At 41.1% G+C, this 12,123-nt stretch overlaps 1 long non-coding RNA gene across 7 annotated transcripts in view; it reads right to left on the bottom strand.

Annotated features, from left to right (window-relative positions):
- Nucleotides 1–3,982: 3,982 nt before the first annotated feature.
- Nucleotides 3,983–12,123, bottom strand: part of LOC132398032 (uncharacterized) — an 84,352-nt gene continuing 76,211 nt past the window's right edge. For 6 of the 7 annotated variants that reach the window (XR_009513512.1, XR_009513517.1, XR_009513519.1 and 3 more), the window contains one exon: nucleotides 3,983–7,683. This is a non-coding gene — a long non-coding RNA (uncharacterized LOC132398032). The remainder of the gene's footprint in view (nucleotides 7,684–12,123) is intronic. The other variant, XR_009513515.1, reaches the window with a different exon arrangement.

Below are 12,123 nucleotides of genomic sequence, written 5' to 3'. Positions count from 1 at the left end.
AAACAGGCTGCCTGACAAGGTTAACGAGTCCCATCAACACGGGTTTGGAATCGGAGTTGTCCTTTTCAAGGCTTGCTGGCAGCCAAGGTCATTGAACCCAGCCTACCTGCCCAGTTATACCGTTAGACACTCAGACATGCCATGACATTACCAACTCAGTAAGTACAGGGACACCACGTGAAGGTGTTGCTATGGGCACAATAGAGAACGTGAGGCCATATGCGAGTGTCCTCCTGCATGGCAAGCCAAACGGTGGTCCTGCAGTGATCACTACACCACGAAAGGAGATTCTGTGGAAGAAATTTGTAATTTATAGTTTTTTATTAGGTATTTCAAGAAATTTAATGACATATACCAGTGATGTTAAACCTGATTCGGATTCAGTCTCTGATTCTAATTAGGCCTCTAATTTTGGTAACTGTGGTGTTCCACTTGTGTACTTGATGCACCATCAATAACTCACTCTGAGACGTAAAGGCGAGATATCGGCTTTTATTGACTGGAAGAAGGAACAAGCAGTGAGTGACTACCATACTACATTCTGGAGACTGAGAGGCCGGGCTCAGACCTCAATCACCTTTATACAGGGGTCCGTGGGAGGAGCCACAGGAGCAGTCAGTGGGGGGGGGCGTGTCCAGACAGGCACACGTAGTTCACCACAGTACTTTTTGGATAAGAATTGAAAGTCATCTCAGTAGTAATTTGTTAGTTCAATTAGAAAAGCATTTAGTACCATCTATCGATTCCTGTAGTCTTGACATAACAGTTCAGTGAGGAGAGAAGGCAGCTTCAGTTCATGTTGATACTGCACATGGCCTCAATGCAGCATTCAGAAGTTGGGATGAGAAGTATGTTAGTATGCAATGAAACTTCCTTCTCTCCGCTCTAGATTGTAGCAATTCCATCAACAGATGTAAGCATCTCTTGTGTTACTGATTTTTAACAGAGAGATTGTCAGATATTAATTTCCAGAATTAAAGAATATAAGAACATGAATATTTGACTATTGAAATAAAAGAGAGTCAAGATAATTCAAAACAGCAGATTAAATCTGATTATGTGTTTAAAATGTTTAATATACATCAGATATGATCTTGTTGATGAATGGAAATTACCAGCTTATTAATTATTAAAGAATAATTGCATTTAAATTATTTTACTCATTTGTTATGATTCATACAGCAGGAGAAAATTTTGGTCCATCAAATTCCAAGCAACCACTTGCTTTCCCACCCACTAATATCACCTACCCAATTCCATATTGCTTTGTATCCCTGAAATCTGTTCTCTCACACCTGTCCATCACTTCCCTTTTCTTTTATTGGAGACCTACACATAAAATGTGGCTATTTAATGTAAATAATTGAACTGTCAGAATACAGTGGAAAAAAATGCAAGAAAACCTGCAGCTACTGGAAAGCTAAGCAACACATACAAAATGCTGGAGGAACTCAGCAGGCCAGGCAGTGTCTATGGAAAAGAGCAAACAATCACCATTTCAGGCCAAGACTCTTCATCAGGACTGGAAGAAAGGATGAGAAGTCAGAGCAAGATGGTGAGAGAAGGTGAGGACGAAGTACAAGGTGCTGGGTGATAGGTGAAAATGCTGGGGGGGGGGGGAGAATGGTGAAGTAAAGAGCTAAGGAAGCGAGTCTGGGTGAGCACACGGTCGAAGAGTCAGAGGGCAGCGGAGATCATAGAAGGCAAGCAGTGAGAGAGGGCTTCACTGAACTGCAGAAGGGGAGATTTATATTTCTTCAACATAGGCAGAATACAGTGGATTCCAGTTTATTGGTACACATTGGGACCAATAATTTCGGCTCAGTTAGCCAAAGTTTCATGGAAATAGGTGAAAAGGTATAAAAAGACAAATTGAATAGCAATTTATGTATTCTAACACTACCAATAATACTACAGTACTATAAAACTATGTATTAGTTCCTATGGAGGAATCGACAGAAGCTTTCACCCTGTGTACGCCATGAATAAAATCAGCACAGACACCTGTTGCAGATAACGCAATGCTGTCAATGATCGCACCCTCCAAATCTTCGTTTTCATGATTTTCAAGACCTTCTAATTCTTTGTAGTTCCTGACTTGCTGAAGTAGTGAAATTGTTTCATTTTCACCCCAAGCCCGTTCTAGCATCTCCAAGCCTGAATGCTTGAAATCGCAGTGAGCGAAACAGTTCAGAATTGTCTTATTGCTTATTTCTTGCCAACTCTCAGTGACAGAAATCACTGCTTTTTGAACAGAAATGCACGCAACTGACCTTATTTGAAAATTGGCTGCTCTGAGCACAGGCGTAGTGTCTAACAGCCACGTAAGACTACGCAATAAGTGCTAGTTAGAAACTGCTTGGCAACAGGCAATTGGCAATATAGTGTCCCAAATAAATGAAGGATATCTCAGCAATTTTCTTGATTAGTTTTTGTTCTTTAAGAGTATCACAAATAAGCAGCTGCCCTAATTAACCAATGCACCAATTAACCAGAATCCACTTTGTATTTGCTTTATATTCTGTATATCCCAATTGTATCCTTGTGTGAAGAATAATATTGTATGGATATAAAGAAACAGAAATTAGACAAGGCAATGAGATATGGTTAATGAAGATAATAAAATACTGGGCAACTAAAACACAAAGACACAAGAGATTCTGCAAGTAATGGAAATCTTAAGCAATATACACAAAATGCTGGAGGATTCCTTGCTCAAACCTTTATCTCTCCCACCTATCGCCAAGCAGCTTCTCACATCATCACCCCCTTCACCTGACCATGTCTGTCACCTGCCATCTTGTATTCCTCCCTTCCCAGCAACTTCTTAATCTGTCTTCTCCCCCCTTCCATTCCAGTCCAGATAAAGCATCTTTGCATAAAGCGTTGAATATTTATTTCCCTCCATATACGCTGTCTGACCTGCTGAGTTCCTCCAGCATTTGTGTGTGCTGCTCAGGAACAACTCCGTTAACTATTACTAACTACAGTGTTAGCAGAGGGGAAAACAATCTTTTCATGGCTATGTAAACAAGTACCTGAAGTTATTCAGTTAATTACATCTAATGGTTATGTTCTGTTTGTTCACGGAGTTAACTAATTATGTAAAATCTATCTACTGTGTGCCATTCCTCCTCTTTACTCAATTACTAACTTCATTTGCCAGTTGCAATTTAAGGTACAGTATCTTTCCAGAGTTTGAGTAGATCAACTGATGGAGTCATTGAGTCAGAGTGAACACTTAGATTGCTCCCCAGTTTTGTTACCATTTTAATTTTAAAAGCTTTTCCATGAACCAAGATCTTGCAGTCAAGATGGCACCAGTGAACAACGATCCCTCGGGCAATATCTTCCAGACAGCAAATTTCTCCAATTATGTCACTTTTTCTAAGCCTTCTCCTTTTTATTGTCTTGTTTCTGTTACAGACACTGTTGGAGCCTGTGACGTACAGTTTGGAACTCGTTCGAAGGATCCAGCGTTATGCTACCTCTTGGAAAGTAGAGATGGGGGGGGGGGGGGGTAAGCTGAAAAGGATCGAGTACACAAGCTGATTCGTGGAAAAAACCAGAGATGAGCCACGGGGTTATGATTGAGTCCATCTCTAAACAGTAAGGAAGATTGAAGCATTAAGGTGAATGCAGAGTGGGGTCAGCGATGGCTACCCAAAGAAATGGTCAGCATCCTGATTGATGGCATTCAGACCTGGGCCGCCAGTCACTACTGCAAAGACTGAGTTCGTGCAGCTGTTCTCCTCGTATGCAAACAGAAATATGTTTCTGATATTCTGAGATTATTGTGATTGTAGGACTGCACTTTATATTGGTTTCCTTCAGCTTTACAGGGTTGTATTCTACATGCATACTTAGACAATAAAATTAACCTTTGAACCTTTGAACATAGGACTATACAGCAGGTAAGGATTTGGGGCATATTGTGTCTGTGGTGGCATGTTTAAAGAGCCACCTAAATGAAAATAAAGTGCAAAGATCAAAGTAAGTTTATTAACAAAGTTACACAAGTAACCATATACTACCATGAAATTATATTTTTGTGGGCATTCACAGTAAATACAAAGAAACTCGATAATCAATTATCAACTGAGCATGAAGAAAAATGGATAACCAATGTGAAAATGACAACAAATTGTATAAAATACAAAATAGAAAAAGTACAAAAAATAATAAACAAATAACTAATAAATATTGAGAACATGAGTGGTAGAGTCCTTGGAAGTGAGTCCACAGGTTGTAGAATCAGTTCAGTGTCAAGGTGAGTGGAGTTATCCCCCTCGGTTCAGGATCCTGATGGGTGACACTCCCTTAGTTACTCTTCGTTGACCTTGAGATGTTTCATGAAGGAATTAAGCACTCAAAAAGTGTTCGATTCCTGTAACTAAACTGTCACCAAATCTTCTTCCAGCCTCCTTTCAATACTATATTACATTATAAGTTTAAGAAAGTAGTATGGCATCAAAGATTCTCACAAATTCCTATAGATGTACTGACTGGTTGCATCACAGTCTGGCATACAGGGGCCACTGCACAGGATTAGAAAAAGCTGCAGATTCTTTCAAAGTCAGCCAGCTCCATCATGAGCACTAGCTTCCCCAGCATCAAGGGCATCTTCAAAAGGTGATGCCTCAAAAAAGGGACATCCTTAATTTAAGACCCCACCACCCAGGCATACCTTCGTCTCATTGCTACCATCAAGGAGAGGTACACATGCCCAGCATTTTAGGAACAGCTTCTTCCTCTCCACCATCAGATGAACCCATGTACACTCTCACTTATTTTTGCTCTTATTGCAAATTATGAATTTTTTTAAAAATTATGAATTGTGCTTTACTGCTGCGACAAAACAACAAATTTCATGACATATGCCAGTGATGTTAAGCCTGGCTCTGATTCTGGCTATGGACAGACATTAAGAGCTCCCTGCATTTCAGATTAATCAGATCTGTTTTCCTCATTTCTAAACCATTAGCCATGGGTATAATGGGATGTTGATAATCTAGATAGGTTTATGTTTTTGTGAACACTTACTAGTTTATTAAATGGCATACATTACTCGCCTTGTCATACCTACAAATTGTGCTTGCCCTCGTGCAATTAATCATATCTGCAGTAGAATCAAGGCTGCTTTATCCGTAATATCTGCTACATTGCAATCAAGTTTCCAACCACAAATGAACTGTAATTGCATTGAAGCATATTTGTGATTTTGGTTGAATCTTGCAGTTGGTACAGCAGTGTTGGCTTTGCCTGGAATCATTTACCATGCCAGCATCACCTCATCATACAAAAGAGAGAAAAACAAAATTGCAAGTTACCAGGTTCCTGTCAAGGAATTTCAGCTGTGGTTACTTTTTGACTTCCTGAGCAGCTGTGTGCTGCAAGATTTTTGGATTGTTTTCGGTTAAGGATAATTGACCAAGGAACATCCCAGTTAGAGCTTATTGTTTAATCACCTTTTTTAATTAACATAGGAATGCTCCATTGTTCCACGAAATGTGAGTAATAATCTGATTTGCATAATTCAATGTGACAATTCTCTGAATCCATAGTATTTGCATAATAATGATGGCTAACCACAGGACAATAGATAATTACCTTTGACAAGCAGGCAATTCCTTCCTGCAGCCCTCAGTTCTCTTTGCATGTCAAAACTAATAAACACCACCCCATTCCTACATGACATTCTGGCCTTTATCTTAATGGTAAATGCTAAAAGTTTATTGAACACAGAATTTCACCAAATTTTTCAGCTTTACCTCGGAGTTGTGTTCTTTGGTGAGGGGAGCACAATGTTGCGACAATTCCCCAGCACTCGTGTGAGGGAATCTACCTGTTGGGACACTGCCAGTTCAAAGCTGGCAAGGGAACACAGTCTCATTCATTTCATTGATGGGGAACTTTTGCAAGTAACGGTAAACATATTCACATTTTTTGAGTTAAACACAAGAGGTTCTGCCGATGCTGGAAATCCAAAGTAACACACACAGAATGCTGGAAGAGCTCAGCACCTCAGGCAGCATCCATGCAAATGAAAAAGCAGTTGACATTTTAGGCCAAGACCCTTCATCAGAACTGGAAAGAAAGGGGAAAAAACCAGAACAGGAAGTTGGGGGTGGGAATGAAGTACATTGGAGAAGGTGATAGGTGAGGGGAAGATATGTGGGTGGGGGAAGGAAAATGATGTAAAAATGTGAGAGCTAATAACTAGAAAAAGTAAAGGGCCAAAAAAGATAGAATCTGATATCAAGTATTCCTTCACATCTCTTCATTTTCTTGTTCTGGCTTCTTCCCCATTCCTTTCCAATTGAAGGGTCTCGGTCTGAAACATCGGCTCCTTATCCATTTGCATAGACGAATTCTGACCTATTGTGTTCCTCCAGCATTTTGTGTATGTTACATTTTTGAGCTCAGTGTTTTAAATAAATATTGTTATGTATATTTTAGCATTTCTTTTAAATTTATGTATTGTTTAATAGTTTTAAAGAGTGTTAAGTATTTCATTGATGTTACTAAGTTTTTGATTATTTTGAATTTTTCTGGTAATGGAGAAGAATTCAGATTTTGATAAGTCTGATAGTTGGATAAGCCAGGGATTGGTTTTACTGTTCTATGGCTGAGCTATGAACTGTTCTATGGCATAATCCACTCAGATTACACAAGGAGGTAGGTACCACAATGCAAGACTTTGATTTCCAGGATTGTGGATAGAACTACTGCTTAATGGAACTGTGGTAAGGTAAGTTTCTAATTACGTTAGAGATCACCACATCTGGCCATTATTTCCTCAAAACATGTCATAAACTTATCAGTTGTTGAATGAAGGAATAGGGGAATGCAAAAAGGGCAAGATCAAAGAAACATAATCCATTTGGAGTTTAACAATGAAGAAGACAGAGCCAGAGAAAGCCAAGTCCAAATCCAGGAAGGGATTTTAAAATGACAATGAGAATTGGGTCATGGAAAACTGAGCAACTGTTAGTGTTTCTTGGGTGCCTTTTCCATCTTTGAAAGTCTGACATTCTATAGGTCATTTCCATGTAATGGCGGGGTTCCCTAACCCAAATAGTTCAGAAACAGGAAATTAATTCCCACTTGGCAGAAGATGCCTACAGCATCTCAGCAGCTGGCAAATCCAACCCGCTGATTTCCAAATCCTTATTTGTACAGTATGTATGTGCTGTATGTAAGACGGGCATTCAGTTGCTGGGGAGGACCTATATTAAATTCTTGTATACCATGCTCAAAGAGCTTTGAGGATAATATAAACACATAAATGTGAAGGCACAAGGAATTGCCACAACCGCTCTTATTTTCAAATACAATCTGTAGAGAATATACTGCATTTCTTCCTGACTGAAATAATTTCTCATTCGCTTTCATCTTTTTAGGTTTCCCAATAGTTGCAGTTTCTCAGGAAACTTCGGGACTTTGAGACATCCTTTCCTCTTTCTACTGGTTTGCTTTCTCTGCCTGGAATCATTTAGTGAATGATCATCACATCATCAGGCACCACAAGGAAAAGCATCAAACTGCAAGTTCGAGGAAGTCTGCAGATGCTGGAAATTCAAGCGATACACACAAAATGCTGGTGGAACACAGTTGGCCAGGCAGCATCTATAGGGAGAAGTACAGTTGACATTTCGGGCCGGGACCCTTCGTCAGGACTAACTGAAAGAAAACACAGTAAGAGATTTAAAAGTAGGAGGGGGAGGGGGAAATCCCAAATGATAGGAGAAGACAGGAGGGGGAGGGGTGAAGCTAAGAACTGGAAAGGTGGTTGTCAAAAGGGATACACAGCTGGAGAAGGGAAAGGATCACGGGATGGGAGGCCTAGGGAGAAGGAAAGGGTGAGGGGAGCACTGATAACTACAAGTTATCAGGTTTCTGTCAAGGATTTTCAGCTATGGTTACTTCTTAACTTCCAGGATTCTGTGAACGCAGGAAGGAAATGCAGATAGTTCTTTGACTCCCAGGTGCCAGGGTCCGGGATGTTTCTGATCGCGTTCACAATATCCTGAAGTGGGAAGGAGAACAGCCAGAGGTCGTGGTACATATTGGTACCAACGACATAGGTAGGAAAAGGGAGGAGGTCCTGAAAAAAGACTACAGGGAGTTGGAAAGAAGTTGAGAAACAGGACCTCAAAGGTAGTAATTTTGGGATTACTGCTTGTGCCATGTGACAGTGAGTGTAAGAATAGAATGAGGTAGAGGATAAATGCATGGCTGAGTGGTTGGAGCAAGGGGCAGGGATTCAGATTTCTGGATCATTGGGACCTCTTCTGGGGCAAGTGTGACCTGTACAAAAAGGACGGGTTGCACTTGAATCTGAGGGGGACCAATATCCTAGCAGGAAGGTTTGCTAAGGCATTTGGGGAGAGTTTAAACTAGAATTGCCGCAGGATTGGAACTGAACTGAAATGACAGAGGAAAGGGAGGTTAGCTCACAAATAGAGAAAGTTTGAAGACAGTGACAAAGGGAGGATAGGCAGGTGATAGAGAAGGGATGCATGCAGTCCGATGGTTTAAGATGCATCTGTTTTAATATGATGAGTATCAAGAATAAAGCAGATGAGCTTAGAGCGTCGATCAGCACTTGGAGCATTGATGTTATGGCCATTACAGAGACATGGATGTTGCAGTGGAAAGAATAGCTACTTCAAGTACCAAGCTTTAGATGTTTCAGGAAGGATTGGGAGGGAGGTTAAAGAGGTGGGGGTGTGGCACTGTTGATCAGAGATAGTGTCACAGCTACGGAAAAGGAAGAAGTCATAAAGGGTTGTCTACGGAGTCTCTGTGGGTGGAGGGTATAAACAGGAAGGGGTCAATAACTCTACTGACTGTTTTTTTATAGATAACCCAATAGTAACAGGGACATCGAGGAGCAGATAATGAGACAGATTCTGGAAAGGAGTAATATTAACAGGGTTGTTGTGGTGGGAGATTTTAATTTCCCAAATATTGATTGGCATCTCCCTAGACTGAGGTGTTTAAATGGGGTGGAGTTTGTTAGGTGTGTTCAGGAACGTTTCTTAACACAATATATAGATAAGCCTACAAGAGGAGAGTCTGTATTTGATATAGTATTGGGATATGAACCTGGTCAGGTGTCAGGACTCTCAGTAGGAGAGCATTTTGGAGATAGTGATCACAATTCTATCTCCTTTACTATAGCATTGGAGAGGGATAGGAACAGACAAGTTAGGGAAATGTTTAATTGGAGTAAGGGGAACTGGGAAGCTATCAGACAGGAACTTGGAAGCATAAATTGGAAACAGATGTTCTCAGGGAAACATTCCAAAGAAATATGGCAAATGTTCAGGGATATTTGTATGGGGTTCTGAGTAGGTACATTCCAATAAGACATGGAAAGGATGGTAGGGTACAAGATCCATGGTGTACAAAGGCTGTTGTAAATCAAGTCAAGAAGAAAATAAGAGCTTATGAAAGGTTCAAAAAACTAGGTAATGATATGAATCTAAAAGATTATAAGGCTAGTAGGAATGATCTTAAGAATGAAATTAGGAGACCCAGAAGGAGCCATAAGAAGGCCTTGGTGGACAGGATTGAGGAAAACCTATGGTAAACTATGTATATCTGCCTGGACATGCCCCCCTGCTGACTGCTCCTGTGGCTCCTCCCACAGACCCTTGGATAAAGCTGATTGTGTCTCTGCTCCTCCCACAGTCATCCAGCATGGACGTGCTCCGTTTTACTGCCAATAAAAGCCTTTCGGTATTTACTCTACTTCCAGTCTTTTGGAGTTATTGATAGTGCATCAAAACCCCATGGCATTCAACAGGCACGTGAAGAGCAAGAGAATAAGATGAGACAGAATAGGACAAATCAAGTGTGATAATGGAGAAATCTGTATGGAACCGGAGGAAATAGCAGATGTAACTAGGTTGAACAAGTAAGGTTTTTATTCCTTGGAGCATAGAAGGTTGGGGCGGGACTTGATAGAGGTATTTAAAATTATGAGGGGGATAGATAGAGTTGACGTGGATAGGCTTTTTCCATTGAGAGTAGGGGAGATTCAAACAAGAAGATATGAGTTGAGAGTTAAGGGAGCAAAAGTTTAGGGGTAACACGAGGGGGAACTTCTTTACTCAGAGAGTGGTAGCTGTGTGGAACGAGCTTCCAGTAGAAGTGGTAGAGGCAGGTTCGATATTGTCACTTAAAAAAAATTGGATAGGTATATGGACAGGAAAGGAATGGAGGATTATGGGCTGAGTGCAGGTCAGTGGGACTAGGTGAGAGTAAGCATTTGGCATAGACTAGAAGGGCTGAGATGGCCTGTTTCCATGCTGTAATTGTTATATAGTTGTATGATAACTTAATGAATACTTTGCTTCAGTATTCACTATGGAAAAGGATCTTGGCATTTGAAGGGATGACTTGCAGTGGACTGAGAAATATGAGAATGTACATTTTAAGAAAGAGGATGTCACTGGATGGGATGTACCCCAGACTACTGTGGGAAGTGAGGGAGGAGATTGCTGAGCCTCTGGAAATGATCTTTGCATCATCAATGAGGACAGGAGAGATTCCGGAGGATTGGAGGATTGTGGATGTTGTTCCCTTATTCAAGAAAGTGAGTAGGGATGGCCCAGGAAATTATAGACCAGTGAGTCTTACTTCAGTGGTTGGTAAGTTGATGGAGAAGATCTTGAGAGGTGGGATTTATGAACATTTGGAGAGGCATAATATGATTAGGAATAGTCAGCCTGGCTTTGTCAAAGGCAGGTTGTGCCTTACCAGCCTGATTGAATTTCTTGAGGATGTGACTAAACACATTGATGAAGGTAGAGCCATTAATGTAGTGTATATGGATTTTAACAAGGCATTTGATAAGATACCCCATGCAAGGCTTATTAAGAAAGTAAGGAAGCATGGGATCCAAGGGGACATTGCTTCGTGGATCCAGAACTGGCTTGCACACAGAAGGCAAAGAGTGGTTGTAGATGGATTATAAATGGAGGCCAATGAGCAGTGGTGTGCCTCAGGAATCAGTTCTGGACCCCTACTCTTTGTGATTTTTATAAATGACCTGGATGATGAAGTGGAGTGATAGGTTAGTAAATTTGCTGATGACACAAATGTTGGGTGTGTGGTGGATAGTGTGGAGGGCTGTCAGAGGTTACAACGGGACATTGATAGGATGCAAAACTGGGTTGAGAAGTGGCAGATAGAGTACAACCCAGATAAGCATGAGGTGATTCATTTTTGTAGGTCAAATATGATGGCAGAATATAGTATTAATGGTAAGACAGCAGTGTGGAGGATCAGAGGGATCTTGGAGTCCGAGTCCATAGGACACTCAAAACTGCTACGCAGGTTGACTCTGTGGTTAAGAAGGCATATGGTGCATTGGCCGTCATCAATCGTGGGATTGAGCTTAAGAGCCAAGAAGTAATGTTGCAGCTATATAGGACCCTGGTCAGACCCCACTTGGAGTACTGTGCTCAATTCTGGTTGCCTCACTATAGAAAGGACGTGGAAACCATAGAAAGGGTGCAGAGGAGATTTACAAGGATGTTGCCTGGATTGGGGAGCATGACTTATGAGAATAGGTGGAGTGAACCCAGCCTTTTCTCCCTGGAGTGATGTAGGATGAGGTGACTTGATAGAGGTTTATAAGATAATGTGAGGCATTGATCATGTGGATCATCAGAGGTTTTTCCCCAGGGCTGAAATGGCTAGTATGCGAGGGCATAGCTTTAATGTGCTTGGAAGTAGGTACAAAGGAGATGTCAGGGGTAAGTTCTTTACGCAGAGAGTGGTGAGCATGTGGAATGGGCTTCTGGCAGAAATGATAGGGTCTTTTAAGGGCCTCCTGGATGGCTACATGGAACTTAGAAAAATAGCAGGCTATTGGTAAAGCCTATGTAGTTCAAGGGTAGGGACATGTTCGGAAGAGCTTTGTGGGCTGAAGGGCCTGTATTGTGCTGTATGTTTTCTATGTTTCTATACTGGAAGGACTTGTGGAGACAGTGTTTCTGGAATGACAGCGATGTCTTGAGGTGCCGATTGTGTTCTGTCCATTTTTATATCAGGGAGAATCACTTTGCACTGGCTTTAGACCATAAGTCATAGGAGCAGAATTCGGCC

The sequence above is a fragment of the Hypanus sabinus genome, chromosome 8, assembly GCF_030144855.1.
Source record: "Hypanus sabinus isolate sHypSab1 chromosome 8, sHypSab1.hap1, whole genome shotgun sequence".
In the NCBI taxonomy this organism is placed as follows: Eukaryota; Metazoa; Chordata; class Chondrichthyes; order Myliobatiformes; family Dasyatidae; genus Hypanus; species Hypanus sabinus.
Note: the sequence above shows the minus strand (reverse complement) of the source record. Positions and strands in the feature narration are given on the sequence as shown.